At 43.1% G+C, this 26,648-nt stretch overlaps 1 protein-coding gene and 1 pseudogene across 2 annotated transcripts in view; both read right to left on the reverse strand.

The window, feature by feature from the left end:
• The window catches only part of LOC138820744 (UDP-glucuronosyltransferase 1-6-like), a 144,078-nt gene that overhangs the window by 81,322 nt on the left and 36,108 nt on the right, over positions 1-26,648 (reverse strand). The gene's annotated exons all lie outside the window — the stretch shown is intronic.
• Positions 1,166-21,960, reverse strand: LOC138808611 (UDP-glucuronosyltransferase 1A7-like; annotated as a pseudogene).

Consider the following 26,648-nt stretch of genomic DNA (forward strand, 5'->3'; position numbering starts at 1 on the left):
GTCCCTGTGACTGGGAACTTTCAGGTAATTGTCTGTATGATGGCATGATGGAAACTCTACTCCCCTGTCGCCCAGGGAGTTCCACTAGCCACTCCCAACTGTCCCATTACAGTAAGCTGGAACCACCTAGATGGCGCCCAGATCTGACAGAAAGCTAAGATCATCTCATCATGACCTGGTGGCCCCTCTACCGTCTCCAAATTCACCAAACACCTGGCAGACGCCTTTCGTGGACACACAGTATAGAGGGAAATCACACAAAGTCATCCACAGGATCTTCCCATCCTAGGATGATTTGGGAAGCCCACATGAATCTCACCACAACCTGGTGGAAAACAGCATGCTCAGACCACCGAAAGCCTGGCAAAACTGAGAGGGGAGGAAGGGGAGAGGGGGAGAGGGAGATTGGGAGGGCGGGACGGGGACCAGGGGCAGGGAGAAGGATGGAGGGGGTAAGAGAGCAAGGGAGGGGGGGAGGGGGGGGAGACAGAGAGCCAGAGCCACGCGGGCCTGGAAGCCGCCCCTCAGCTCTCCCCGCTCAAGGCTGGCCTGAATAGAAGCGGGGTGGGACACCGGCCACCGGGTTTCTTCGGGAAAGCACGTTGGGGTCCGGTGCTCGGCAGACAACGAGGGCATGTCCACGCCAGAGACAAGGCCCGTCTGCACGGCCCAGCCGCAGAACCAGGACGCACGGTGCACACCGGCCCCAGCTCCCGGCTGGACCTGGTCCCGCGCCCAGGCCGACCTCCTCCGGGGAGGAAGCGCCAGGCCCCGTGTTCAAGATGGGCAAAGCCAGAGCTCCTGTCGGTGGTTGAGAAGCTTGACAACTGGTATACCCGCGTGGAAACCTGCGTGGAGATCCCTCCACACCAACAGCAGAGTTACACCACCCAACACCCTCACTGTTCGTCAAAATGTTTGTGATCCGTTTAGCAAAACCATGCCCAAGCAGCCCATGCTCGGTGAAGTAAAATCCACAATAGCTCCGTGACAGAAGCCTCATCTGTGTCCAACGGCAGATGAGTGCCGGAAGAAAGAGGTATTAGTAGAAAATGGAATGCTATTCCGCGTTCATTCTTTACTTTTTTGCCACGTCTGGGGCCTGGCTTCCGTTCCTGGGTGCTGTCCCTGAGCTGCTTTCGTTCAAGGCTACTGATCTGCCAACTCACGTGGGCGTGACCGCCATGACCCCATGCCCTCGGTGGATGAGTTTCTCCACCACAGAGCGCATGGAGAACCAGTGGCTGCCGTCCATGGGCACCACCAGCAGCTTGCCTGCCTGGGCAGAGCCTGAGGCCAGCAGCAGACAGGCACACACAGGAAGGAGGGCAGGCAAGACTGCAGGTGCCATGGGCAGTGCAGCCAGGAACAATCTGCAGTTAGACACTATACAGCAGGTGCAGGAAGGACAAACAGAAAATGTATGGTGGATAGAGTGGATGCACACACTTTTGTACAGAAAGCTCCACTTGCTGCTGCAGATTTACCCAACAAACAAAAATTATTAAAGCTGGATGCTGGTGCCTCACACCCATAATCCTAGCCACTCAGGAGGTTGGATTTGAGGATCAAAGTTCAAAACCTACCTGGGCAGGAAAGTCTACCAGATTCTTATCTGCAATTAACCATCAGAAAACGGAAAGTGGTTGATGCTCAAAGTGGTGGAGTGCTAGCCTGTGGTAAAAAAGCTCAGGGACATCACTCAGGCCCTTTGTTCAAGCCTAACTGACCACACCACCACCAACAACAACAAAAAGAATAATACTGATTAATATTGCAAATAATGCCAGGCATCAGTGGCTCATTCCTGTTATCTTAGCTACTCAGGAGGCTGAGAGCTGAGGATCACAGTTCAAAGCCAGCCGATGCAGGAAGGGCCATAAGACTCATCTCCAATTAAGCACCAGATAACCAGAAGTGGCACTGTTGCTCAAATGGCAGAGTGCTCGCCTTGAGCGACCCAGGCCCAGAGTTTAACCCCATAACTGACAAAAAACTTAAAAATACATATAAATGCATATATATACGTATATAAGGATGATTTGACCTTTGCCTTGGAGAGAAGCATGCCCTCTACTGACACAAACATAAAGCAGTGGGTTTGGACTTTGACACTGTAGAAAGATGGAGAGCTAAACTAAACTTGAATAAAGTTGCTAATACTGCACTGTTTCCCAAATAAACTTGGACCTGGAAGTGGCGCTGTAGCTCAAGTGGTAGAGGGCTCGCCTTGAGTTGAAGAGCTGAGGGACAACGCCCAGGCCCAGAGTTCAAGCCCCACGACCGACAAAAAAAAAAAAAAAAAAAAAAAAACTATATAGAGCACCCAAATAAACTTGGACTTTACCTAAAGTCTAACAAAGACTTCTTACTCAGAAAAAAACTAGCACTCAGCCTCCAGGGAAAGACTAATGAGATCCACAGCTCTGCCCTCCTCATTGTGGTGGAATTCTGGCTTTGAAGCAACTCTGCCATTAGGTGGCTCTGCTGCTTAACTTGTCTATTCCCAGCAGGATGATGTTCCAATGCTGAGTCCTTTGAGACTTGTGAAGTGATGGAGTAAGACAGCACACCACGGTGGACCACTCCAGAGATCTGAGAGGATTTGCACATGCTCTCCTTAACTCACTTGCTCTGATACATCTAAAGGAATAGGCAGACACCTACTGGCTGCTCATCTCCACACTGCACCAAATAAAGGACACTGCATTTTATAAAGGACAACTGATGATGATCACAAAATTTAGAAAATGAAAAACATATGTGGCTTTCTTAGTAAGCACTAATACTTGATATAAGGCTGCTTAATGAAAGCCTGTATTGCAGCATGAATAGATGATTAAGCCAGTGGAACAGAGGGAGAGGTTAGAAGCAGATAGAATGAATGTGTGCTGGCATGATTTTTAAAAACTACAGTTCATTTCCATGGAAGAAGAATGCCATTATACTCAAAATGTGTTAGGAAACACAGAAAACTCAACTCATACAGAATGCACATTAAGATCTCATTGCAACCGGGTGCCGGTGGCTCATGCCTGTAATCCTACTCAGGAGGCTGAGATCTGAGAATCGCAGTTCAAAACCAGCCAGGGCAGGGAAGACCGTGAGACTCCTATCTCCAATAAACCACTAGAAAACCGAAAGTGGCGCTGTGGCTCAAGTGGTAGAGCGCTCGCCTTGAGCTGAAGTGCTGAGGGACAGCGCCCAAGCCCAGAGTTCAAGCCCCATGACCGACAAAAAAAAAAAAAAAAAAAGATCTCATTGCAGAAAAAGGTCACCAAAATCAGAGAAACATGTTCAAAACATGAAAGCAAAAGAGAACATGTTTCTGTTTCTAAAGCTGGAAAGAAACCAATTGAAAGCTGGCTGCTGGTAGCTTACACCTGTAATCCTAGGACTCAGGAGGCTTAGATCTGAGGATCATGGTTCAAAGCCAACCCAGGCAGTAAGATCCATGAGATTCTTATCTCCAATAAACCACCAGAAAACCAGTAGTTGCGCTGTAGCTCAAGTTATAGAGCACCAGCCTTGAGCTGAAGAGCTGAAGAACAGTGCCCAAGCCCAGAGTTCAAACCCCACAACCGACCAAAAAAAAGTTGAGGGCTGGGAAGCTAGCTCAGTGGTAGAGCGCTTGCCTTGCATGCATGAGGCCTTGGGTTTGATTCCTCAGCACCACATAAGCAAAAAAGAAAAAAGCCAGAAGGGGTGCTGTGGCTCAAGTGGTAGAGCGCTAGCCTTGAGCTGAAGAGCTGGGGACAGCACCCAGGCTCAGAGTTCAGGCTCCACAACCGGACCCAAAAAAAAAAAAAAGTTGAAATTCAAAAACAGCTAAAACAAGCAATCCATTATACTATTAAAAAAAAGTGAAAATAATGTTTGAGAAGGGACAAAGATCTACAATAAAATTAATTATAGTACACATATGAAAACAAAGTATTAATATTTCTAGTCCTATGAAACTTATAGCAATTAATTATAAAAAGGAAAAATTAAAAAATGTGAACATGTAATAAAAGAAAAATGTGAATGAATGACAGCATATCTCTGAATATTGCACATGAAATAAAAAAAGAGCTATGCACAATACTTTGGGCTAAAATAAAAACTTTTTCCCCCAACAACAAATCTTCAAAGAAACAACTGCCCAATAAATAAGTGGGCTAAAGACTTAAAGAGAAACTTCTCTGAAGAGGAAAGAAGGATGGCCAATAGACACATGAAGAAATGCTCAACCTCCCTAGCCGTAAAAGAAATGCAAACCAAAACAACATTGAGATATCACATCACTCCAGTTAGAATGGCTATCATCAAGAACTCTAATAACAACAGATGCTGGAGGGGATGTGGACAGAAGGGAACCTTACTGCATTGTTGGTGGGAATGTAAACTTGTTCAACCACTTTGGAAAGTAGTATGGAGGTTCCTCAAAAGACTCCACATAGAGCTCTCCTATGACCCACCAATCCCACTTTTGGGCATTTACCCAAATGTTTACAAACAAGACCACACTAAAGCTACCAGCACGACTATGTTTATTGCAGCATTATTTACTATAGCTAAGATATGGAACCAACCCAGATGCCCCTCAGTAGATGAATGGATCAAGAAAATGTGGTATATATAAACAATGGAATTCTATGCCTCCATCAGAAAGAATGACATTGCCCCATTTGTTAGGAAATGGAAAGGCTTGGAAAAAATTCTATTAAGTGAAGTAAGCCAGGCCCAAAGAAACATAGGTCCCATGGTTTCCCTTATTTGCAATATCTAGTATATGTCTGAGTCAAGCAGAAAAGGTCAGATAAGGTGATGTTAGGGAAATGAACCCTAAGATATGTATTCAAATGTTTTTTTCTTTCATGCAATTGTTTCTCACACAATTGTAAGATTATTTCTTTGTTGCTATGTATATCCCTCCCCCACGGTATAACCCCTGCTTTCACTGTATTTGATGTCAGTATAATTTGTGGAGGGGAAGGGGAAAAACAAGTCGTTTAATTGCAACAATGTACGAGTCGTTATGTCCAAAACGAACTTTACAACTTTGGTGGGGGGGGGGGTAATTGGGAGGGGGGAGGAGGGGGAAGATGGGAAGGGATGGGAAAGGGAAACAAAGGAGGAGGCTACTATGCTTGATATGAAATGTACTCATTATCTTGCCCATGTAAGTGTAATCCCTCCGTACAGTATTTTCACAATAAAAAAATATATATATACTTAAAAAAAAAACTTTTGATTACTTAAAGATTGAGACAATAGAGGATATAAAAACAAAAAGTCTCGGGGAGTTCCGGGAAGATGGCGGAGGAGAAGCTGGAATCTGAACAAGCTCTCGCATAGAAAGCAGTTTTAGAGTTCCAGTGAACAGTCCTAAGCCAGAGAATCACACCAAGTGTGCCATCACAGGACAGAGAGTTAGACAAGAGAGGGGAAGCCAAGGCAAAAAGACACATTTGAGCGCTTGCCAGCAGCCGCCGCAGTGGCGGCGGCAGGGTCGCAGCGGAGAACGCAGCCGGGGCCATAACTGAGCGCTCACACAGAGAGTCCGGGACGAAGGAGCCAGACGCAGCGGGAGAGAGGATTCTACTCAACACCAGCAAGAACCGACAAGGAGCAGACATCTTCATCCTGCAGTGTGCTGACCAGAGACAACCCAGGATCCAAGACTCGGCGTGAGTAGAAGCCCGACATCCTCACTCCTTCTCAGGGAGCAGAGGAGGGAAGGCCAACCCTCCCCCCCCAGCACCGGTGATCTCCATCTTGGATACCGACAAAGCTTGGAGGAGCTGCCAGCTCCAACCCAGGCCTTGGAATAAAACGAGTCATTTAGCAGGTCACAAGAACTTAATGGCGAAGTGACCTGCCAGACTCGGCTCCATCCAGGGAAAAGTCACCCAGCTCAGGCACTCACTGGGTAACCAGAGACAGAGGCTGCCCCTCCCTCTAGCAGCCTCAACAATCAATTGAAAAACAGAAACCCTGAGAACGGCTCCAGGCTGGGCTCTGTGAGTTTTTTTCACAAAATAGCCCCAGGAAAAAGCTATTGTTTGTTGAAAGGCCTCAACTCTACCCAGAACCTAACCTCACCACTGCATCCCCCTCTTTTATGATCACCCTCCCAGTAAACTAATCTGGGAGGGGGATCTCAAAATCTTGGGTAAAGCAGAGCATTTTTCTGCCTGTTGGAACAAACTGACTTAAAAAACCAATCAAGCCACAGGACCTCAAGCTGACCAGAGACTCCAACAAGAGGCTGGTTACAGACAAAAGGGAGATACAGGATTCTTCCTACCCCTCCCAAAAAAAAATCAAAAAAAAATCAAAGAACTTTTTTTTTCTTCCTCTTCTTTTCTTTTTTTCTTTTCTTTTCTTTTTTTTGGTACCTTATATACATATAAATATTTTTTCCTTTTCTAAAAATTTTATTAATCATTAATTTTTGCCTTTTTTGAAAAAATAATTGTTTTCCAGTAACTTTTTATTCCTCTTATAATTTTTATTTTAGGAATACATGAATGTACGTTTTCCTTTCTTTTCTTGTCTTCTTTCTCTTTTTCTTTCTTTCTTAACTATCTTTTTGTTTTTTTGTCTAGCTCTACTGAACTTCTGATCTTTTTTTCTCCCTTTCTAATCCTTTTCACCTTTTCCTCTCTTTTGATCTTCTTTATGTGATTTAACTCTTGTCCTGCACATCCTCAGATAAACCCATAGTTAACTAGTAGACCCTATCCCCCATTGTGTACACACTTAATCCACAAATTTATTACTCAATTCAAAACCTCTGAGACTTAAATTCCTTAATAGCAGTACTACCTCTTTATACCTATATAATATTTTAAGCATTTTTTTAAGTTTTTCACTTCTCCTCTATGTCCCTACCATTCTATTAATATATTCACATTCCTCTCTAAATAGATGGTCTTTTAATCTCCATAATAATATTAATTTTTATGTTTCTATTTTTTCTGGTCTCTTTTCATTTCCCTTTCCCTTTCTTCTTTTTCTCTCTCTCTCTACATGCATCCTACCCAACCTATTTCCTGCATTGGGATTAGGACATAGTTAACTCTCCCTGTGCCTCCCCACACCAATCTATTCCTATTTTTTACCCACATCTCTCCCTAACCCTAATAATTTCTGGTTTTCCAAATTCTTCTCTGCGGTTCGAAGCCCATTAACATATAGTTGTTTGATGTTGAATAGATGTATCTGTTGAACTAGATTGTATCTGTAGACTATTGACTGTACAAATGCAAACATTGATTGATGGTTGCCTTTAGACAGTGTTCTAGCACAAAAATGGTGCTATTATCATCTCAAATGGGCAGAGTAAGCCAAAAAAACGCTAGAAAAATGGCAAATCCGGATATCTCAAGTCCCAATCTTGATAATCAGGGGTCAGAACAGATAATGAATAATCCAGAGGAGAGTTCCCAAATAGCGCTACAAACACTGCTGGCAAACATGATAAATGAGAAGTTTGACAACTTACAAAGGACTCCGTATGAGCGTGATAGGGAGAGAGAGGAGGCATCCCAAAAGCTTATACAGGAATATCATAAGCGAGAGGAAGCTACTCAAAAACTGATACAGGATTTGCATGAACAACTTGAGAATACTCAAAGAGAAAGGGAGGAATGGCGTGAGCAGGCTGAGAACACTCAAAGAGAACTGCAGGAATCCCACGAACGGGAGGAAAGAGAACTGCAGGAATCCCACGAACGGAGGAAGCTAATCAAACAGTAATACAGGAATTGAGAGACCAGGTAGAGAATACACAAAGATCACTAAAGGCATTCATGGAATCCATTAACAAAGAGCTGAAGGAAGTCAGGGAGACCACAAAGGGAATGCTGAATGGAACCCAACAGAAGAAACCATAACCAATCAACTAAGTGATTTGAGAACAAACACTGAACACCAAATTAAGGAAGTAAAGAAATTCATACAAGACCTAAAACAGAGCTTCAACAAAGAACTTGAAGCCATCAAAGCTGACCAATTAGAAGGAAAAGAGATAAAAAACAAAGTAGAGAGTCTTGACAGCAGGTTAGACCGTGCAGAAGATCAAATCTCAGGGATTGAAGACAGCCTAGATATTATAGAGAAAGAACATACAACCATCCAAGACAAGTCCAAGAAATATGATAGATCTATCCAACACCTGGAAGACACCATCAGAAGGCCTAATCTAAGGATAATGGGTGTAGAGGAGCACCTAGAAACAGAAGTTAATGGTCTAGGAAATTTGTTTAACAGGATCCTAGCAGAGAACTTCCCAAACATACAAAAAGATAGGCCTATTCAGATACAAGAAGCTTTTAGAACCCCAAATAGATCAGACCAGAATAGGACATCCCACCGTCACATTATAATCCACACAGGATCAACTCAGACCAAGGAAAAGATCCTTAAAGCTGTCAAGGAGAAAAGGGTAATCACCTATAAAGGGAAACCAATTAGAATCACCTCAGATTTCTCAGCAGAGACAATCAAAGCAAGAAGAGCCTGGAATGATGTATGCCATGCCCTAAAAACAAACAACTATCAACCAAGAATTCTGTACCCAGCTAAACTCTCCTTCATAACTGAAGGCCAAATAAAAACCTTCCATAGCAAAGAAAAATTGAAACAATACATCTCCACCAAACCAGCCCTACAAAAGATTCTTAAAGATGTCCTACACATAGAAAACCAACAAGACCGCAATAAAGGCCAAGAAACTGTACCCAAACTGAGAATCCAAGAACCATAGGAAGAACCCAGTTTTTACAGCCCCCAAGAAGGTGGATAACATGGCAGGAACTCCCAAATACCTCTCAGTACTATCTCTTAACGTTAATGGACTGAACTCTCCAATTAAGCGACATAGACTGTCTAGTTGGATTAAAAACCAAGACCCTTCTATCTGCTGCCTGCAGGAGTCACATCTTGCCCATAAAAACAAACACATTTTCAATGTTAAGGTTGGAACAAAATCTACCAAGCAAACGGCCCCCATAAACAGGCGGGAGTTGCAATCCTACTATCAGATAAAATAGACTTCAAATTAAAATTCGTGAGAAGAGATAAAGAAGGTCGCTACATACTAATTAAAGGATCTCTCCTTCAGGAGGATATTACAATTCTAAATATCTATTCGCCAAACAATGGAGCACCCAAATTTATCAAAGAAACACTACTTTCCCTCAAATCCCATATAGATCCAAAGACATTAATTGTTGGGGATTTTAACACACCACTCTCCCCACTAGATAGATCAACTCGGCAAAAACTCAACAGAGAAACCGCAGATCTAAACAGCTGCATAGATCAACTAGACTTAACAGACATCTACCGAACATTTCACCCAGCAGCATCAGAATACACGTTTTTCTCAGCAGCACATGGAACGTTTTCCAAAATAGACCACATTTTAGGCCACAAAGCAAACTTGTCTAAATTCAGAAACATTGAAGTTGTACTTTGCATCCTCTCTGACCACAAGGGAATAAAATTAGAACTCAACACCAAAAGCCACCAAAGAAAGCCCGGCATCACATGGAGGCTGAACAACACACTGCTGAACCATGAGTGGGTCATGGAAGAGATTAGAAAGGAAATTAAAATGTTCATGCTATTCAACAAAAATGAACACACAAATTACCAGCTCCTCTGGGACACAGCAGAGGCAAGTTTATAGCTCTGAGCTCCTACATCAACAAATTGGAGAGATCTGAAACTAGCAATTTAATGACACATCTAAACCTCCTTGAAAAAGAGCAGCAAGATGAACCCCAATCCAGTAGATGGAAAGAAATAATCAAAATTAAATCAGAATTAAATGAATTAGAATCCAAAAAAACTATAGAAAGAATCAACAAAACAAAGAGTAGGTTCTTCAAAAAACTTAACAAAATTGACAGACCCTTAGCAAATCTTATCAGAAAAAGAAGAGAACACACCCAAATTAATAAACTCAAAGATGAGAATGGAAACATCACCACGGAAACAACCAAGATTCAGAACATTATAAGGGAATACTTCTCAAAACTTTATGCTGAGGAGATCGGGAAGATGGCGACGGGGCAGTAGGGAAACGCCACAGCTCTCTCCAACCAAAAAGAGAGTTCGAGTTCCAACGCTTAATCTCCCCAAGAGACCGACAACAACAAAAAGACGAACACTCAGAGAAAAACCAGAGGCGGAGAATAACAAAAAAAGAAAGAGAGGAAAAGAATTTCAAAACAGAGAAAAGCGAAGACCCCTCCCCCAACCTTTACTGGCCGCGCGGCAGTGCGCCAAGCCGCCGGCCAGCCGGCCCAGCGGGGGCTGGGGGAGCCCCAGAGAAACAGCAGAGACACAGGGGGCCACTTTCAGAACATCAGGTACTGGTTTGCAGAACAGCAGATCGCCAGGAACAGAGAAACCTACCAGCCGGGAGTCTCCACAAGGATCCCACCCCCACCCCTCACTCTCCACCCGAGCAGAGAGGCTCCATCCCGCCAAAGCCGCTCGGCATCAGCAGAGTGACAAAAGGACCTGTGGCAGACACCCGGCCCGCCTGATAACGATCGCAACGATCACGATCCAGCACTCTCCACCGGAGCAGAGAGGTTCCATCCCGCCAAAGCCACTCGGCGCGACAAAGGGTCCTGTCTGCAGACCACCCGCCCGCCCGATCACGATCGCAACAACCCGGCGGGGTCACTTGGGCCCCAGAGGTACCGAGAAGAAGCTGCCTGAGCGTGGACACTCTTGACCCAACAGCTTCGACAGAGGCAGAGACAGAAAAGAATCACACAGAGCCACCACCGCCCAACCCAGCCCGGATTGCAACAACAACTGACGACCTACACCACACAGAAACAACCAGCTCCAGGGTGAGTACCCCACAGGGGAAGTGTATCCCTCAAGGGAGACCAGAGCTGGAGGGAATCCCCAGACCCTGACCTAGACTCCCTACCCCAGCACCCGGACCACAGGACCCACTAAAACTGGGAACTGTTTGAGAGCTCCAACAGCCCGTGGAGCACACTCAGCTGGTCAGGCTAGAGCAAGAGCACCCCTGGAAGGGAGCTTAAATGCCCAAGCCAGGAACAGCGCCCCTGGGTCAAGACTACCAACAGTAGAAGAAATTTGAACTGTGTCCCCCAGGCTGTATAACCTAGGTGGTATACACATCAGCACAGGCCTAACGAGTGCGCTCCAGGCTGCATAACCTAGGTGGTATACACATCAGCACAGGCCTAACAAGCGCGCTCCAGGCTGGGGCCGGAACCAGGCCCGGGGATCCGGTGCCTGAACAACACAACCAACTCCTCCCAATTGAAGTAAAAAGCTGAGCATACGCCTCAACAGAGGGGAGAAAACCAGGAAACAACACTCCCCCGGGAAGCACGCCTGTGACAACAAAAGACCTGGAGGCCCAGGACAAGAGAAGCCCAAACCCCACCAAAACTCCACCCATATACCCTAGACCGGGAATTGGGCAACACAGGCTGCCAGCACCTGATAGTAAGCAGGAGCTCAGACTGTTAAGGCGGCTCAGCAATAGAGTGATAGTCTTGGATGTATGAGGCCCTGCATCTGATTCCTCAGCATCACAAAAGCAAAAAGGGTCAGAAGTGGTGCTGTGGCTCAAACGGTAGGGTGCCAGCCTTGAGCTGAAAAGCTGAGGGACAGCACCCAAACCTAGAGTTCAAGCCCACAACCAGCCCAAAACAAATAAACAAAAACACATCAGGAGCCCATAGCAGACTCCAGCATTTGGGAGAGTGCATCCAGAGCATCTGTTCTTCACAAGAGCACCCGTAGGAGCAAACACAAGCAGTCTAGGCTGCTCAACCCTTCCAAAGGCGGGAACTGCCAGCAATCTACAGCAGAGAGCTGAGAATCCTAAGTAAGTCAGAATAGCAGCTGGAAATAGGCTCCCAACAGAACCCAGATCAGGCACAGACTCTCTCTACCAATACAGAATCAGCAACCAAGCAAAGACAGACACACCAAAACAAAATTGAAGAGCAGTCTCCTGAACCTCCATGCGAAAATCACAGAGAAAAATCACAAGGTTTACTACCACCCAGGACAGCAAGCTCACCTCAAAAGCCAGCAGCCACACAGGGGAGAGCCCCAGTGGGAGCAAAGCAGGAATGGAAGACAAAGGCTACTTCCAAGGGTTGCTGGAGGCAATGACTCAAGAAATAAAGCGAGAAATTGATCAGAAATTGAAAGAGCACAAGGATGAACTATCCAAAGAGATACAGGGTATCAAACAAGAGATGCATGCAAAAATAGAAGCTGCACAAACCTCAGTAAGAAGTGAGATAAACGCCAAATTAGAGGTAATGCATACCTCATTGAGAGGTGAGATCAGTACTCTGAGAACCAACATTGAATCCATAAAGGGATCCATTTCCTCCATGCAAACCACAATAGAAGCCACTGTCAACAGAGTGAATGAAATGGAAGGTCGTGTGTCAGATACAGAAGACAGAATACACCAACTGGACCAAAAAGTGACAGATATGGAAAAATTACTCAAATTAAACCAAAGGGATATTCAAGAGCAAGCAGATAATGCTAAAAAATTTAACCTTCGCATAATTGGAGTGGACGAAGGTGAGGAATTCCAGAGCAAGGGAATGCAACACCTATTTAACAATATAATCAATGAAAATTTTCCCCACCTCAAAAACGACCATTTTAACTACATCACAAAAGCTTATCGAACACCCAACAAGCAAGACCCCAGGAGAAACACTTCTAGACACATTATAGTAAAAATGATAGATCTGAATAATAAGGAAACAATCCTGCATGCAGCAAAAATGAAGAAGGAGCTATACTACAAAGGGAAAAAAATAAGAATTACTGCAGATCTCTCCACACAAACAATGAATGCAAGAAAAGCCTGGGAAAGCACCATACGAGCCCTGAGAGCCAATAACTGCCAACCCAGACTGATCTACCCGGCAAAGCTAGCATTCACATTTGATGGAGAACTGAAAACTTTTAATAGCAAAGAAAAACTAAATGAATACATAAACATTAAGCCAGCATTACAAAGAATTCTAAGAGGGGGGACACAACCTGAAGAAAGCAGCCAGGAACTGGGGCCTGCCCCAAACAGGCGTTACTCAAAGTCTAACTGAGCAAGCACAGGAGGAAAGGAAAAAAGAAAAACTTAGGAAAACGGAATGGCAGGGACAACAATGCATCTCTCTATACTTTCTCTTAATATAAATGGGCTGAATTCGCCAATTAAAAGAAAACGAACTGAGGACTGGATAAGAAAACAAGACCCATCCATCTGTTGCCTTCAGGAGACCCACCTCTCAGCCAAACATACAAACAAACTCAGAGTGAAGGGGTGGAAAAGGATCTACCAATCAAACGCCCCCAGTAAGAAAGCAGGTGTAGCTATCCTGATATCTGACAAAATAAACTTTTCATTAAAATCAGTACAGAAAGACAAGGACGGACACTACATATTAATAAAGGGAACAATCCAAGAGGAGGATATAACCATCATCAACTTATATGCCCCAAATATTGGTGCACCCAGATATGTCAAACAAATGCTCTCAAACTTACAGAATAAAATAGATCCCAATACGATAATACTAGGAGACTTTAACACACCACTCTCACCAAAGGACAGGTCTACCAACCAGAGGATTGGCAAAGAAGCTACCGAATTAAGAGAGGCCATACTGCAAGCAGAATTAACTGACATCTACCGAGTATTTCACCCTAAAACAACACAGTACACATTCTTCTCAGCAGCTCACGGAACTTTCTCCAAAATAGACCATATCATAGTTCATGCAAGGAACTTAAGCAAATACAAAGGGATCGACATAATCCCCTGTATCCTATCTGACCACAGTGGAATCAAGCTAGCTCTCAATAACAAAGCATACCGCAGAAATTTCTCCAATACATGGAAATTGAACAGCACACTCCTTAACAAAGCCTGGATAACAGAAGAGATCAGAGAAGAAATAAAGCATTTCCTACAACTCAATGAAAATGAAAACACCTCACAAAGAAACTTGTGGGACACAGCAAAAGCAGTCCTGAGGGGCAAATTTATTGCCCTCAGTGCCCACATCAAGAGAATGGAGACAGACCAAGTAAATAATCTCATGTTGCAATTAAAACAGCTAGAAAAACAGGAAAAAATGGGACCTAAAGCTACTAGAAGAAGCCAGATAACCAAATTAAAAGCAGAGATTAACCAATTAGAAAATCAGAAAATCATAACCAAAATAAACCAAACCAAAAGCTGGTTCTTTGAAAAAATAAACAAAATTGATGGCCCATTGGCTAGATTAATTAAAAAAAGAAGAGAGGAAACCCATATTAATAGGATTAGGGATGCCACGGGAAACATCACCACACGTACCCAAGATATCCAAACAATTCTAACAGACTACTTCCAAAAGCTATACTCTCTAAAGGAAGAAAATCGGGCAGAAATGGATGCATTTTTAGAGAAATACAAGTTGCCCAAACTGAGCAAAGAAGAAGTTAACCAATTAAATAAGCCAATATCCTATAATGAGATACAGGAAGCTATCAAAAGTCTTCCAACAAAAAAAAGCCCAGGACCAGATGGATTCACAGCAGAATTCTATAAGACCTTTAAACAAGAACTAATACCCATACTCCTCAAGCTCTTCAGAGAAACAGAGAAGGAAGGAGCTATCCCAAACTCATTCTACGAAGCCAACATCACACTCATCCCCAAACCAGGCAAAGACCCAACCAAAAAGGAGAATTACAGGCCAATCTCCTTGATGAACACAGATGCAAAGATCCTTAACAAGATTCTAGCTAACAGAATCCAGAAACACATAAAAAAAATAATTCACTATGACCAGGTAGGCTTCATCCCAGAGACACAGGGATGGTTTAACATACGTAAGTCAATAAATGTAATCCAACATATCAACAGAGCCAAGGTCAAGAATCACATGATTATCGCTACAGATGCAGAAAAGGCCTTTGACAAAATTCAACATTCATTCATGCTAAAAGCTCTGGAGAAAATAGGAATAGAAGGAACATTTCTAAAAACAATAAAAGCCATTTATGACAGACCAATAGCCAATATTATACTTAATGGGGAAAAGCTACAACCAATTCTCCTAAAATCAGGAACAAGGCAAGGATGCCCACTGTCTCCACTCCTCTTCAATATAGTCCTAGAACCCTTAGCCAGGGCAATAAGGCAAGAAAAAGACATTAAAGGGATCCGCATAGGAAAAGAAGAAGTTAAACTATCCCTTTTTGCAGACGACATGATACTATACCTCCACGATCCCAAAAACTCCATCCCCAAACTCTTAGAAATCATAAATCACTTTGGCAAAATAGCAGGATACAAAATAAACCCACAAAAATCAGTTGCCTTCCTATACACTGATAATGTACAGGAAGAGAGGGAAATAAAGGGAGCAACCCCATTCACAATAACCTCCCGAAAAATAAAATATTTAGGAATTAACCTAACCAAAGATGTAAAAGAACTATTTAATGAGAACTATAAAAAGTTAAAGAAAGAAATTGCAGAAGACACTAGGAAATGGAAAGACCTCCCATGCTCCTGGATAGGCCGACTTAATATAGTAAAGATGGTAATACTTCCAAAACTAATATACAAATTCAACGCAATTCCTATTAAAATCCCAATGACGTACATCACTGAAATACAGAAAACAGTCCAAAAATTCATATGGAACAACAAAAGACCTAGAATAGCCAAAACAATCCTAGGGGATAAAGACAATATGGGAGGGCTATCCATGCCGAACTTCAAACTCTACTACAGAGCTATAATAACAAAGACAGCATGGTACTGGCACAAAAACAGACCCGAAGACCAATGGAACAGAATAGAAGATCCAGAAATAAATCCACAGGCCTACAGCCAGCTGATATTCGACAAAGGAGCCAAAGACATACAATGGAAGAAACACAGCCTCTTCAACCGCTGGTGCTGGGAAAACTGGGCAGCCACATGCAGAAAACTAAAAGTGGATCCCAGCCTATCACCATGCACCAACATCAACTCAAAATGGATTAAAGACCTTAACATTAAACCTGAATCTCTGAAACTACTGCAGGACAGAGTAGGAGAGACACTTGAACTAATAGGCACAGGAAGGAACTTCCTGAACAGAGTCCCAGGGTCACAACAAATTGGAGAGAGACTCGACAAATGGGACTACCTTAAAATAAAAAGCTTCTGCACAGATAAAGCTATCGCAACCAAGCTAGAAAGACAACCAACTAATTGGGAAAAAATATTTACCAGCAATATATCAGACAAGGGGTTAACATCCTGTATATACAGGGAACTCAAGAAACTAATCCCTCCCAAACCCAACAAACCAATTACTAAATGGGCAAGGGAACTAAAGAGGGACTTCTCAAATGAAGAAATAAAAATGGCAAAGAAACACATGAGGAAATGTTCATCATCCCTGGTGGTGAAGGAAATGCAAATAAAGACAACCCTGAGATACCACCTTACCCCAGTCAGAATGTCCCACATCCACAAATCAGCCAACGACAAATGCTGGAGTGGATGTGGAGAAAGAGGAACCCTATTACACTGCTGGTGGGAATGTACACTCATACAACCACTTTGGAAAGCAGTCTGGAGGGTCCTTAGAAAGCTAAAGATTGACCTCCCTTACGACCCAGTCATACCACTTCTAGGCATCTACCCTGAACAACAGGAACCAATATACAAGGACACGTGCACCTCCATGTTTATTGCAGCACTGTTCGCAATAGCTAGGATATGGAAACAACCTAGATGCCCCACCACAGATGAATGGATCCAAAAATTGTGGTATCTATACACAATGGAATATTATGCAGCCATTAGAAATGACAAAATAATGGCATTTGCAGGGAAATGGATGGAGCTAGAAGGAATCATGTTGAGCGAGGTAAGCCAAGAACGAAGAGACAAACAGTACATGGTCTCCCTGATAAGTGGATGATGAATCCAAAATGTTAGGTGATATGACAAAACTAACAGGACTTAAGAAACAAAGAACTCCCACTCATCTGGTTGAACCACTACTAAATATCCCCATGCTGCTGATCACATATATGGTATATAACATATGAGCACCGTTATATATTACAGACTGTGATAGACAATTTGCTCCAGGAAAGTTAGAATGAACTTGTGACTTTAAATGAGCATCATTATTCCACAATACTGTAAATTTCCGGAAATTAAGTAATCACTTAATCACGATCAAAAAAAAAAAAAAAAAGAACCTTGGGGAAGGGAGGGAGGGAGGGGATGGTAGGGGGAAAACAATGGAGGGGGTAACAATGTTCAAGAGGAAGTGGAAGTGTACTCATTACCTCACTCATGTAACTGTAACCCTCTGTATAGTATCTCTACAATAAAAAATTTAAAAAATTAAAAAAAAAACTTTATGCTAATAAGTTTGAGAACTTGACAGAAATGGACCTTTTCCTAGCAAGTATTGACATGCCAAAACTAAACCAAGATGAGTTAAACTATCTTAACAGGCCCATATCAAGCACTGAAATAGAAACAGCAATAAGAGACCTCCCAGCTAAGAAAAGTCCAGGACCAGATGGTTTTACAGCGGAATTTTACAAGGCCTTCAAAGCAGAGCTCACACCAATACTCCTCCAACTCTTCAATGAAATTGAAAAAGAAAGCTTACTACCGAACACATTCTATGAAGCCATCATAACCCTCATCCCAAAACCAGGCAGGGACTCATCAAAGAAAGAGAACTATAGACCCATTTCTTTGATGAATATTGATGCAAAACTTCTCAACAAAATTTTGGCCAATCGACTTCAACAATTCATCCAAAAAATCATACACCACGATCAAACAGGATTCATTTCAGGGATGCAAAGCTGGTTCAATATATGCAAATCAATTAATATTATTCATCACATCAACAGGAGCAAGAATAAGAACCACATGGTTATCTCAATAGATGCAGAAAAAGCATTCGACAAGATCCAACACCCCTTCATGATGAAGGTTTTGGAAAGATTAGGAATCCATGGAACATTCCTCAATACAATAAAGGCTGTATATGACAAACCTACAGCCAGCATTATACTCAATGGTGAAAAACTAAAGCCATTTCCTCTTTAACTCAGGAACAAGACAAGGATGCCCACTCTCTCCACTTCTCTTCAATCTAGTATTAGAATGTCTAGCTACAGCAATAAGACAAGATGTAGACATAAAGGGGATCCAAACAGGGAACGAAGAAATAAAACTCTCCCTCTTTGCAGATGACATGATCTTGTATTTAAAGAATCCCATAGACTCCACTCCAAAATTACTCAAGCTGATTCAAAACTTTGGCAAAGTAGCAGGTTATAAAAGTAACCCCCCAAAATCAATGGCTTTTCTGTATGCCAACAATGAGAAAAGTGTGGCTGAAATTAGGAAAGCAACTCCATTTGTAATAGCCCCACAAAAAATAAAATACCTAGGAATTAACTTAACTAAAGAAGTGAAGGACCTCTATGATGAAAACTTTAAAATCTTGAAGTAGGAAATCAACACAGAACTAAAAAAATGGCAAAACCTCCCATGCTCCTGGATTGGAAAGATTAACATCGTGAAAATGGCAATACTTCCCAAGGCTATTTACAAATTCAACACAACACCTATCAAAATTCCCACCTCATTCTTCAAGGAAATAGAAGAGGCAATCCAAAAATTCATATGGAACAATGAAAGACCCCGAATAGCAAAAACACTCCTCAACGGAAAGAACACTGCTGGAGGAATATCAATACCAAATTTCAAACTCTACTATAAAGCCATAGTAATCAAAACAGCTTGGTATTGGCATAAGAACAGACCTCAGGACCAATGGAATAGAATTGAAAACCCAGAAATGAACCTACAGACCTATAGCCATCTAATCTTTGATAAGGGAGCTAAAACAATAGAATGGAAGAAAGACAGCCTCTTCAGTAAATGGTGCTGGCAAAATTGGTTAACTACATGTAGAAAACTAAAGCTAGATCCTTATATATCACCCTGCACCAGAATCAACTCCAAATGGATCAAAGACCTTGAAGTCAAAGCAGACACTCTGAAAACATTACAGGATGGAATAGGAGAAACCCTAGGTCTCCTTGGCTCAGGCTGAAATTTTTTGAATAGAGACCCGGAAACACAACAAATCAAAGAAAGGTTGGACAAATGGGATTGCATAAAGTTGCAGAGCTTCTGAAGGGCAAATGACATAGCTAGCAAGATCGATAGAAAGCCCACGGATTGGGAGAAGATCTTTACTAGACATACAACCGACAAGGGTCTCATATCTAAAATATACTTGGAACTCAAAAAATTAAACCGCCCAACAACAAATCCTCAAAGATACAACTGCCCAATAAATAAGTGGGCGAAAGACTTAAAGAGAAACTTCTCTGAAGAAGAAAGAAGGATGGCCAATAGACACATGAAGAAATGTTCAACATCCCTAGCCATAAAAGAAATGCAAATCAAAACAACATTGAGATATCACCTCACCCCAGTTAGAACGGCAAAAATCAAGAACTCTAACAACAACAGATGCTGGAGGAGATGTGGACAGAAAGGAACCTTACTTCATTGTTGGTGGGAATGTAAACTTGTTCAACCACTTTGGAAAGCAGTATGGAGGTTCCTCAAAAGACTTCTCATAGAACTCCCCTATGATCCAGCAATCCCACTTTTGGGCATTTACCCAAATGTTTACAAACAAGACCACACTAAAGCTACCAGCACAACAATGTTTATTGCAACATTATTTACCATAGCTAAGATATGGAACCAACCCAGATGCCCCTCAGTAGATGAATGGATCAAGAAAATGTGGTATATATACACAATGGAATTCTATGCCTCCATCAGAAAGAATGACATTGCCCCATTTGTTAGGAAATGGAAAAACTTGGAAAAAATTCTATTAAGTGAAGTAAGCCAGGCCCAAAGAAACATAGGTCCCATGGTTTCCCTTATTTGCCATATCTAGTATATGTATGAGTCAAACGGAAAAGGTCAGATAATGTGATGTCAGGAAAATGAACCCTTAGATATGTATTTTAATGTTTTTTTCTTTCATGCATGTGTTTCTAACACATTTATAAGATTATCTCTTTGTTGATTTGTATGTCCCTCCCCCACAGTATAACCCCTGCTTTCACTATATTTGATGTCAGTATAACTTGAGGAGGAGTTGGGGAAAAACCAGTTGTTTAAGGATACAGGTGGACCTGTTGCAACAATGAGAAGTACAAGTTGTCATGTCCAAAACGAGCTTTACAACTTCGGTGCGGGGGGTGGGGGGGTGGGGGGTGGGGGGGGCGGAGGGAAGGAGAAGGATTGGGATTGGGGGGGAGGGGGGAGGCTGGGAAGGGATATGAAGGGTAAACAAAAGGAGGAGGCTGCAATGCTTGGTAAGAAATGTACGCATTATCCTGCCCATGTAATTGTAACCCCTCTGTACAGTATGTTCACAAGTAAAATAAAAAAAATAAAAAAATAAAGAAAACAAAAAGTCTCATATACTTACTGTGAAGTTGTACAAGGTTTGAAATTATATATTCAATATTTTAAAGCAATTGTGAGACAATGGGTCAAATTTCTTATCAGTAGCTTATGAGCAGGTCTGCTTACAAGGAAAAAATACAAGAGGAGGATATATAGACTATTACTAAATTTTATCTTAGGCAAGGTAGGGTATCTAAATAAGAAAGATATATGATTATATGATACGATTTCCAGGAATTGGAAAATGATCAAACAAAACTACTAAAAGCATGCTCCTATAGATATATAGAGGATTACTGGGAAATTATAACATGAACATTAAAAATACAGACAGAATTTTAAATAATTATACTTGTATAAATACTCACAAGAATACCATTTGGTTTATAGATTATTGACCAAATTTAAACAAATTGAAAATATGTAACAAATCCAAACGAGATCTGTGATATGACCAACATAAATGAGGAATCACAGTTGAGCAAAAAAATCTTTGTGCCAGGGAGAGAAGTTGTACCTTAGGTAGTAGCTTTCCCGGTGGCAGTTGATTCCACCAACATAGACCATGTTGGGTATCATGGGTCTGGGAAAGTCCAAGACAAAGTCAGATCTCAACAACCAAATAGACATGTGGCTGAAGGGATCTTGCGTGGTGACTGGTATTTGAAGAATTTCAGAGGCTATATCAGTGGCTCTTTTGAAAACGTAAGGACGAAATAAAAGTTCATCGAAGTGGGAAGTGCAGTTCTACTCTTTCTCTCTCCCACCCCCTCTCTCTTTCTCCACCTCTCTCAAAGTCATGGCATCTGGGAGGCCTGAAACGGAAGTCTAGGAACACAGGAGAGAGGACTGGGGCACTGAGCTCCTTCTTCAACACTATAGCAAAATACAACCCTGGAGAAAATCACGGCTGGAAGTGAAAAGTATTTGGCAACAATTAAGCCACACATGTCAAAAGGATCCAGGAACACTGCATCAAAAGAACTCTCACGTAGATACTCTATCAATTCTTTGTCATTAAACAAACTCTTACAGAGTGAAAACATGATATCAAAAAAACCTGTAGCAGAACCTGTTGCTAGAGCAAACATATTGTCTTCCCGAGTTTTCCAGTGGGTATCAACAAAAACCTTGAACTCCCAGTCCAAATCCTGCAGCGTGTGAGGAGTTGAGTACGTCTTCAATGTGAAGTTCAGGGAGCGTCCCAGCTGCCAACTCACCTCTGGCACGACCACCACCACCTCATGCCCTCTCTGGAAGAGATTCTCCACCACAGAACGCATGGACAACCAGTGGCTGCCGTCCATGGGCACCACCAGCAGCTTGCCTGCCTGGGCAGAGCCTGAGGCCAGCAGCAGACATGCACACACAGGAAGGAGGGCAGGCAAGACTGCAGGAGCCATGGGAAGTGCAGCCAGGAGCAAGCCTACTTCTTAAACCAAAGTTAGAAGGTGGCCAGAAATAAAGACACCAAACCTGCCCTCAGAGAAGGGCATGGATACACAAATTCCTTTGAAAGGGTATCCTCACTGTCAATGATTTACCCAAAAGGACAAAGAAAAATGAGTAATATGGACGAGGATGGACTTGAATGTTTTGCAGATCAGAATACCTTATGTCTTTTCCTTGATGAGAACCATTTACTCTAATGTGAGTTTTGAAAGAATTATAACAAATGTACTTAAAGATTCCAAAATTAAGCTGATGGCTCACGCCTGTCATCCTACCTACAAAAGAGGCTAAGATCTGAAAATGTGAGGATGTAGTTCAAAGCCAGGACAAGCAGAAAAGTCCACGAGACTTGTTTCCTATTAACCAGCCAACAGCTGCAAGTGGAGGTGAGACTCAAGAGGCAGAGTGACAGCCTTGAATAAAAAAGCCAAGCAAGACACAGAGCCCTAGTTCAAGCCTTAACATCAGCAACAAAGAAATAAACATCCTCAAAGTGAAAAGCAGAAATAAACTGGAGTAATTCTTGTATGTCTGAAATCTGTCTCAAAGCATAATGTAGATATCATCTTTGAACTAGTCACTTGTTTTCACGTCTGGCTCCAAGAACTATCTGTGAAGCCCTTAGCCCGGGTCTTCAAAGTGCCAGCAGAGCTCTAGTTAAAACAAAGCGTGCCATAGCATTGCTGTTTGACTGTCCACTTCCAGCAGGATTCCTGAGCTACGCCCATGTCCTCTGAGGCTTCTGAGATGCAGCTGCTCAGATGGATGGTGCACTCTCCGGCACCAGTCCAGGGATGTGATGGCTGTGACTGACTTCACTTTCAGGTCATATCCCTTGCTTTGTCTCAGGCACTTGAGAGTCATCACCAGTGGCTGGCACGGCATTCTGTTGGATGCCACTTAGCTTCTTCCATAATTCCAGATTGGAAACCGAGGTGGAGACCTGTGCTGTGGGCTCCCCACAATCACCCAGGAGCCCTCCCTCAGGTGTGTGTACCTCTGTCTCCCCATTCTCCTGAGCACTTATGAAGACAGGGAATGTGACATGCCTGTTTTCAATCTTTTTGCCATAGGACCCAAGTTATAGCTTGCTGCAAGCTCACAAGGAATATTCTTTCCTTGGAACTTCTTCAAATGAAGCCAAAGACACACAGTGGAAAAGGGGTAAGAACTGGTGTAGGGAAAACTTAGAATCCATACGTAGAAACCTAAAAGTGTATCTCTATCACCACGCACACAAATCAACTCAAAGTGGATCTAAGACCTCAACATCAGACTTCAGACTTTGAAATTACAGCAAGAGGAAGGAGGAGAAACACTAGGACTTGAAGGCATAGAGAGAAACTTTTCAAAGAGTCCCAGGGACACAGCAGACAGACAAGAGACGTGGCAAATGTGATTACACAAAATAAAAAGTTTGGCTCTCCCTGCTTTTTTCTAGCTCTTTTCGAGCTCTCTCTGCTCTTTTATAGCTGTTTTCGCACTCTTTCCTCTCTCTTTCCAAGCTCTCTCTTTCCCAGGCCTTTCCCAGCCACGTGGAGTGCCAACCTTGCCTGGTCCCAGCAGGTCTACTGAATAAACCTACCCCTTACCTGAATACCATGTGCATGCTGGTGCTGTTCTTACTCGGCTACCTCTTTTTAAAAACCTAACATAAATGGTGCGGTGACACGGATAAAGGGCTTAAAGTCAGGATAGGTGAGATTCCTCTCTGTTTTTTCTTCTTTTTTCATTTTCTGTTTGTTTTTACCTTTTTGCTCTGAGGAATACCCACAGTTCTGATGGCCTTTTGCAAACCAGTCTGTCTGCTGCGGACACAACGCATCGCTACCATTGCTGGCCTTCACATCCACGTCCACACCACTTCTCTACTCTGGTGAGTGAAACTATTCTCTATGGCTCTCTGTTGCTCAGTCTCTGTCCAGACGTGGCACCACGCCAGAAAGTTCCTACAGCCTTTAGCTGAAAGGCCGGTCACCTCTGAAGCCGAGGATGCTTGGTTTTAGGGGCTTAGCCATTTCTCTCTAGAGGGCTCTGGGGAAGTCGGGACACCGCTTCTGCCTGATCAGCTCTCCTTCACTCACCAGACTGACTGTCCTACACATTTAATGGGGTGCTGAGAATCATGCCTGAGCCGTGAAACCCCTTTGAAATGCCTCCTGCGCTCCCTGGAAAGCCAGAGCACCTCATTTTATGCCATTCTCAGATGTAGACAGTTTCTGCCACTGCAATGGTAAATGGTCAGAAGTCTGTTTACTTTTAGGCTCTCTTTGCTCTCTCTCTGCCATTCATGTCCAACTTTCCCTATCTCTTCCTTTCTCTTTTCTACATTTTGGCTTGTGCCTTGAAGAGTAGGACGCAGGCTGGGTCCCAGGGGCCTCCTTCTAGGTTCCCTCCCAAAGGCTAGCCAATGTAGGCTTGATCTATTTGTTCAGGGTTTCTTTGCATTTTTTTCAGAAATTCGCCATCTTGAATTCGCCATCTTGGCCACATGGTGGGTGAAGGGTTTGGCCCCATCTGGTCCTTAACCTTCCACCAAGCTTACTACTCCATCCAGCTATTCTAAGGTGCCTTGCTAACAAGTTGCTCTTTTCTCAGGCACTGGTAACTGAGGTCCAACCATCTGATGTGCTTTGTTAGCAAAGATGTCTAAACATTGTGGTCAAAATTTTAGGTTTTGAGTTTTGCCTTTTTTGTTTTGTGTTGTGTATTCTACTGACTACATGGTTCTAAAATACTGGGCATATCTGTGCTAAAATTCTCATCACATCTAATGAGGTTTGTCATTTCAGAATATTTGTTGGCAATTCTTGATAAGGACCAGGTAAGCTCTACTTATTCCATTTGATCTCCTTGTTGCTTTAATTGGAAATAATAAAGGGCTTTTGTGGTGAAGATTGCAGTTCAAAGCCAGCCCAGGCCGAAAAATCCCTAAGACTCCATCTCCCAACTAACCTGCAAAGAGCCAGGCTGGAAGCATGGCTCAAGACTCTTATCTCTAACCAGCCAAACACTGGAAGTGGTACTATAACTCAAAGTGGTAGAGCACCAGCCTTGAGCAGAAGTGCTCAGGGACAGTGCCCAGGCCTTGAATTCAAACCTCCTTGAATACCAACTGGGACAAGCCATCCCAGCAATGAGCACCTAGACTCAGCCAGTCTGGGGAACAAGGGAACATGGACAGGAGTAAGAGGAGATGATGTCACATCAGCTACTTTGTGCCTGCCCTTTCAAAATTAACCAGAGCCGGGAGGGCAGTAGAAGTAAGAAGCCTGCCCATCCAATGTCTAACCTGTCTACCTATTAACTGAACACAAATTAATATTCTTGCCTTTGTCACCTGACTTCTCTACCTAGTCGCCAGATGTCAGAAGTAGCTAGGGACATTTCTACCAACATTTTCAGCCCCAAGTCCTTCCTCTTGCCATTAATTTCCTCTCTAGTATTTTTTTCCAGCCCCTCAATGCTCATGAGACTTCTCCAGACTTCACCTAAGGACTCAATCTACCAAGGGACAGCTGCAGCTCACTGCCTTCTCTGGGAGGGGACCAAATTCCAGTCTTTTACCCCTATGGTTGATGCCCCTTGTCAGCAGGAAGTAGCCAGAGAGAATCCATGCCCTATTTCATGATTATTAAAAGGCTGGAATGTAAGGTCAGCTCCTGGATGGCTAGCAGACTCCACCCTCCTCACAGCAAAGTCTCCACCCAGTACCTGCATTACCTAGGCAACTGGGACACCTAGAAGAGGTCACATCTGCATCCTCTGAGGTCAGTCACATCTGAGTTTGATGTGGCCACACCTTTCTCCACCCATACCCTAGATAAGACCTAGCCCAGGCCCAGATGCTCTCTTTTTTCTAGCTCTTTTCTAGCTCTCTCTGTTCTTTTATAGCTCTTTTCTAGCTCTTTTTTCTCTCTTTCCACTCTCTTTCCCAGCTCTCTCTATTTCCCAGGCCTTTCCCAGCCACGTGGAGTGCCAACCTTGCCTGGTCCCAGCAGGTCTACTGAATAAACCTACCCCTTACCTGAAAAAAAAAAAAAGTTTGTCATGAAAAAGGACATAGTTATTAAAGAAGAACGGCAGCCAATAGACTGAGAGCAATAACTAGACAAGGCCAAAATATACAAGGAACTCAAGAAAACTCCACCCAAAGCTAATAAACCAATCACTAAATGGCCAAAGGAGCTAAGGAAAGACTTCTCAGAAGAAGAGGTAACAATGGCAAAGAAACATAGCAGGAAATACTCAACATCCCTGGCCATAAAAGAAATGCTAATCAAACAACTTTGAGATTCCATCTCAGATTGGCCAACCTTGTGTATGCAAACAACATCAAATGTTGGTGGGGATCTGGGGAAAAAGGAACTCTACTGCACTGCTGGTGGGAGTTGTCAACTACTACAACCACAGTGGACAGCAGTCTGGAGGTTCCTCAAAAATCTAAACAGACCTTCCTACAACCCAGCACACCACGCCTGGGCATCAAAGCCAGGAAACCATAAGGCCACTTGCACATCCACGTGCACTTCTGCACTATTCACAGCAACCACACTATGGAGACAATCCGGATGCCCTGCAATAGATGAGCAGATCCAAAAACGTGGTTCCGGAACACAATGGAATTTTACACAGCCAT

Source organism: Dipodomys merriami, unplaced genomic scaffold (genome assembly GCF_024711535.1).
Source record: "Dipodomys merriami isolate MVZ:Mamm:240054 unplaced genomic scaffold, mDipMer1.0.p SCAF_1, whole genome shotgun sequence".
Taxonomy (NCBI): domain Eukaryota; kingdom Metazoa; phylum Chordata; class Mammalia; order Rodentia; family Heteromyidae; genus Dipodomys; species Dipodomys merriami.